Below are 6,205 nucleotides of genomic sequence, written 5' to 3' on the forward strand. Positions count from 1 at the left end.
GTGTGTGTGTGTGTGTGTGTGTGTGTTTGCTTTTCCTGAGGAAGGAGTTTGGGACTTAGATCAAGTTCATGAGGCTATGAAAAAAAACAGAAAGCAAAAAAATAATGTGGCAATCTGCTATATAAGATTGAAAAAATAGGTGGGGACTTTAAACAAATGTGCTTATATATAAACACACAATGCACATATGTTCTAGCTTCATTTCTGTTCCATTCCCTCCCCAGAACTCCCGCTTTCTCACGTCTTCTTTCCTTTCCCAGATGAGGTCTTGTGTAGCCTAAGCTTGCCTCTGACCTTCGGTGTAACAGGGAATGACCTTGAAATTCTGATCCTTCTGCCTCCACATCCCAAGAGCTGGGATTGCTGCATGCCTCACATCACCATGCCTGATTTATAAGATGCTGGGAAATGAATCTGAGCCCAAGATTTATATTTTACTGAGTTCTTTCGAAGGGCAAAAGATCTTTAATTAAGAGGATTACTTCATCACATGCTGTATGACTAATTACTGGAAATGAATATATCAGAGGATCCTTTGGAATCCCCTCAAATCACTTGTTTGTCATTTTCTTGCTACTCAATGCACTCCTCGGTTTAACTGTCCATACGAATAAGGCCAGTGCTTGTGGGCTCTGCTCCATGCTTTTATATTAAAGTGGCTTTAGGTTATTCTGACCTGATTTAAGTCCTCATGTTCTTTTCTGAACATGACTCTAATTTTGATTGTTCACATTGTTCTAAGCTAGAGTAAATGCTCCCCAGAGACGGAGGCTATAACACTTGTCAAAGAGTGTGTGCCTGATTCATCGCCTAACCTTACAGTTCTTTGTGCCATGCTAAGCACTCTATGGGTTCTCAATAAATATTAATAGAATGGAATTGAATTTACACTTTACTCATTCCACAAATAGGTTAAAGGAAGATTAACAATGTCACACCAATACTAGCAGGCTCATGTAAAGAATAGCTGTATACATCTTGCAATGTCTTGAATTTGTACAATAAAAGTGCCATATTCTGGAAAAATCTAAACCCAGAGGGGAAAAATGTTTCTAATGTGTTACCTACACTTATTATTTGAAGGAGATTTGTTCATTTAGCTCATGATTATTAATGTTCCTTCATAGCAAATGAGCACAAAAAAACCATTGAGGATTTAATAATTTTTCTGTACCTTTTCTAATTATTTTTGCGAATTCTTTAATTTTTAAGTGTGTGCAACAGTGTGCGTGTGTGTGTGTGTGTGTGTGTGTGTGTGTGTGTGTGTGTATCTGTATGGGTATGCATATGAATGCAGGCATCTACATAGAGGCCAAAAAAGGCACTGGATCCCCTGGAGCTGGAGCTTTAGGCTCTTGTAAGCTGTCCCAACATGAGTGCTGAGGACCATACTCAGATACCCAGCAGAAGTACCAAGTACTCTTGACTACTGAGCCCCTAATTAGTTACTGAACAAGAGAATACGGTGCAGAGTAACATGGTAATGACACCTGCCACAGTGTGAGGCTACACTGCAAAGCAGTCTATTGAACACATTCTTAGGCTGGGCGTTCTGGGGTGAATGTATAGCCAAAGATACTTAACTCAGTTTCTTCCCTGTACTTTGATTTATGTATGTCTTGAAATGAAGTAAAAGTGAAACAAGTCTCCTTTCACTTATGAGCATCAAAATTTTATAAACACTGCTTTCAGTCTGTAGTTACAAACACTCTCTGTGCCCCTGTAAGGAAACTGACCTGCCTTATAAAAAATATTACATGTGAGAATCCAACACTCAGAATATTTTTTTTTAGTTTTGTAATTCAAAAAAATGCACCAATTTTAAAAGCATTGAACCTATTACTCACCACCCCCCTGAGATTTCTAAACTACTACACACTTTTTCGATTAGTAGATATGGCTAGTATAGAGTATTTCAGATTAAATAATAATTGAGAAAAAGTACTATCGCATTATTTTGTAGATTAGTATTCCATTTTTATATTTAAAGTGTCTGAACAGTTCGCCATAAAAAGTGAAACTGCTTCTGTAACATATAATAAAGTGAACACTTTATTATGAAGAACTTAACCTGAGACCTGCTGATTTGAGGAATGTTTCTCTAGTTTCAGAAACTCCAGCTTCCATACTGGCAGCAAACAGTCATGTGAGCAGTAGTTTAACTGCTCTATGACTTACACTGGAAAAATTAACAACTCAGACCTTCCATGACTTTTTCTGGCCAGATATATCTCTTATTTTTAAAATATCCTTTGATAACTTGAACAAGAAATCCTCCTCACCAACTCATATATTGGAGCTACCAGTCCCTGGTTGGTGGTACTCTTTTGGGAGGTCAAGAAACCTTTAGGAAGTAGAATCTTGTTGTACCAAGCATGTCATGGGCGTGGGGGGGGGGGGGAAGAAGGACTTACCAGTTTAAAACATCTTCCCACTTCCAGCCTAATGTTTGCTTCTTGGTTTTGGTTGAAGATGTGCTCTCTCAGCTTCCTGTTCTGGCTGCCCTGGTGGTCACGTGTTTCCATGTCCCTGTGTCCCCCCACTAGTACACACTGCTAACCCTCTGGAACCAAAAACCAAATTAAACTGTCCTAGAAGTTGCTTGTGGCAATGGTGTCTTATTGTAGCAAATGAAAAGTACCAATACATATCTTACTTTTATGGACATAGCTAAACTGCACACATGAACAGTATCAATCATACCACTGTATCCATAATGTATAATGTGTACTAGTCAAGTCCTACCTCTGCCTATCTAACCCTTGCATGATTTTAAAATTGGGTTTAGTTAGTGTTTTACTGCTGTGATCCGACACCATGACTAAGGCAACTCTTATAAGGACAACATTTAATTGGGGCTGGCTTACAGGTTCAGAGGTTCAGTCTTTTATTATCAAGGTGAGACCATGGCAGCATCCAGGCAAGCATGGTGCAGGAGGAGCTGAGAGTTCTACATCTTCATCTGAAGGCTGCTAGCAGAATATTGGGTTCCAGGCAACTAGGACAAAGCCCATGCCCACAGTGGCACATCTACTCCAACAATGCCACACCTACCCCAATAGGGCCACACCCTCTACTACTGCCACTCTCTGGGCCAAGCATATACAAACCACCACAAATAGTAAACCAAAATAATGGTAAGTTTTGATGAATAAAAGTCATGTTATATTTCCTTATTCTAGAAATCAGAGGAAAATATTTCATTACATAAATTAATTTGATCCCTTGGGAAGTAAAATTTGAGTTTGAAAACTTTTAAAATATAGTATTTAATAACTTTTGACAATTTCAAGCAACATATTTTGCTCATATTCATCCCAATTCCTCCTCCAAACTTTTCCTAGATTCAGCTTTTCCTCTCTAACCCTCACCTCCTTTTTGCTCTTTTTGTTTTTTGTTTTTTTGTTATTTTGTTTTTTGAGACAGGGTTTCTCTGTTTAGCCCTGGCAGTCCTTTGTAGACCAGGCTGGCCTCAAACTGAGAAATCCACCTGCCTCAGTCTCCCAAGTGCTGGGATTAAAGGTGAGGCCAACATTGCCCGGCTACCCTCACCTCCTTAATTTCTGATATTTACATAAAAATGAATAACCTGTTGGGTTCAATTTGTGCTGCTTACATACTCTTTGATGTGAAGTCATCTACTGGAGCATGCCAATATATGCCCTTAATGAAAACGAATTCTCCCTTCCTTAGCAGCTACCAACTATCCATAGAAGACTCCAGGAGTGTTCTCCATGGTTTTCTAGATAAAAGAAATTAATTGAGCAATACTACCCAGTAGAATTCTATTTTCTTTTTCATGATGGAAATGCATAGACAATTCATGTTAGAAGTAGAACAACATAAATCACTCATATGGTCTTTCTTCCCTTTCTAGAAGCATTATAGAAATACAAAGTAATACACAATGTACAAAAATCATTACAGTCATTTTTTTTGCATGTGTATGTGTGTTTCCATGGATATTTTATTGTTAGCAACATATGACACATCACTTAAAAGCCTGGAGTACACACTGAGAATGAGATGTTTGGTATTAATCTCTCAGCCTTACACACTTCCAAGAGAGAAAATGCTACCTTTTGTCTTTAGGTTACATTTATTTTCACTTCTAAAATTAAATGTTTACATTTAATGTTTTTTTTTAAAACTTATTTTATTAAATATTTTCTTCATTTACATTTCAAATGCTATCCCATATGTCCCCTATACCCTCCCCCCACCCTGCTACCCTGCCTACCCACTCCCACTTCTTGGTCCTGGTGTTTCCCTGAGTGGGGCATATAAAGTTTTCAAGACAATTATGATGGAAATGTGTATGAATATATTTTCTGTATACTTTTCTTCTTTATTTGAAATTGTAATGATTTTTCAGAACCCAAAATGCAAACTATAATATATGGCTTTGTTTCTTTTGTTTTCCTATTTTAATTTGTCAGCTAAAGTGCCCAAATCTTCCCTAGTGAAATATCTATTTTCAAAATTTTACATGTCTGAATAACTGATTAAAACTTCTGTGAACTGCTGAAACATTGCAGATTAGAGACTAAATATCATGTGCTATTTCCTAATAGACATTTAGTGTGTGCGTGTGTGTGTGAGATTATGAGGTTAAATCCCTTTTTGGTACAAGCCCATACTTAGCTTCAATCAACTCAAAGGCTAAGAGTGCCATCAGACAGCACATGAGGCCAATATTAGAAACTCACATTTCTACAGATTCCTATCTGGTGTTCCTACAAACATATTGAAAAACACATTCATGTGTCACGTTCTTTGTTTTATTACATACAAATATAGTATACTATACACAAACACTAAATGACTTTTTAAGAATCTAGAGTCTTTGCTCTGGTGTGTACAGGCTCCAGTTGTTGCCAGGGAGAGGGCCCTGTTTCTGGTTCCAGACATCCAGGCACCATCCCGATCAGAGAAGTGTCCGCCTAGGAGCTCTCTCACTGCCTGAGCTGGTAAGGGAGCCATCTTTGCTCCAGTGCACACAGACTGGGTCATTGCCAAGGAGAGGGCATACTGCAGAAGGGACACAGCTTCTGGGACCCTGTTTCTGGCTCCAGACATCCGGGCACCATCCCCACCAGAGGAGAGGTGTCTGCCTGGGAGCGCTCTCACTGTCTGAGCTGGTAAGGGAGCCATCTTTGATCTGGTGCACATAGGCTCCTGTCATTGCCAGGGAGAGGGCCCAATTTCTGGCTTCAGACATCGAGGCACCATTCACGCCAGAAGAGAGGTGTCCTCCTGGGAGTGCTCTCACTGCCTGAGCTGTTAAGGAAGCCATCTTTGCTCCGGTTCGCCCAGGCTCCAGTCTGCACTGGTGAGAGTGTGGACTACAGAAGCTACACAGCTTTGGGACAGAGAGAAGCAATCTAGCTTCTGGGACAGACCCTGTTTCGGGCTCCAGACATCTGGGCAACGTCCCTGCCAGAGGAAAGGTGGCCACCAGACAGGGCTCTGTCTGCCAGAGCAGGTGAGAGAGACATATTGTGTCCAGGGTCCCTCGGAGTCTAGCCTGTGCAGGTGAGTGTGCAAAATGCAGAGGTGACACATCTTTTGGGACAGGCCACATTTTGGGCCTACATCTTCAGGAAGGAGGCAGATCTGAATGCCAGAACTCTGTGCACCTTCCCTGCAAGAGGAGAGCTTGCCTGCAGAGAGTACTCTGACCACTGAGACTCAGGAGAGAGCTGGACTCCCAGGACTGCTTACAGAGGCTAACAGAATCACAGGAGGAACAAGCTCCAACCAGAGACAACTATAACAACTAACCCCAGAGATTACCAGATGGTGAAAGGCAAACGTAGGAATCTTATTAACAGAAACCAAGACCACACCATCATCAGAACCCAGCACTCCCACCTCAGTCAGTCCTGGATACCCCAACACACCTGAAAAACAAGACTCGGATTTAAAAGGATACCTCAGGATGCCCATAGAGAACTTTAAGAAGGGCATTAATAACTTACTTAAAGAAATAAAGGACAACACTGCTAAAGAGGTACAAGTCCTTAAAGAAATACAGGAGAACACTACTAAAGAGGTAGAAGACCTTAAAGAAACTCAGGAGAACACAACCAAACAGGTGATGGAATTGAACAAAACCATCCAAGACCTAAAAAGGGAAGTAGAAGCAATAAAGAAAACCCAAAGTGTGACAACTCTGGAGATAGAAACCCTAGGAAAGAAATCA

The sequence above is a fragment of the Mus pahari genome, chromosome 16 (genome assembly GCF_900095145.1).
Source record: "Mus pahari chromosome 16, PAHARI_EIJ_v1.1, whole genome shotgun sequence".
NCBI classification, from domain to species: Eukaryota; Metazoa; Chordata; class Mammalia; order Rodentia; family Muridae; genus Mus; species Mus pahari.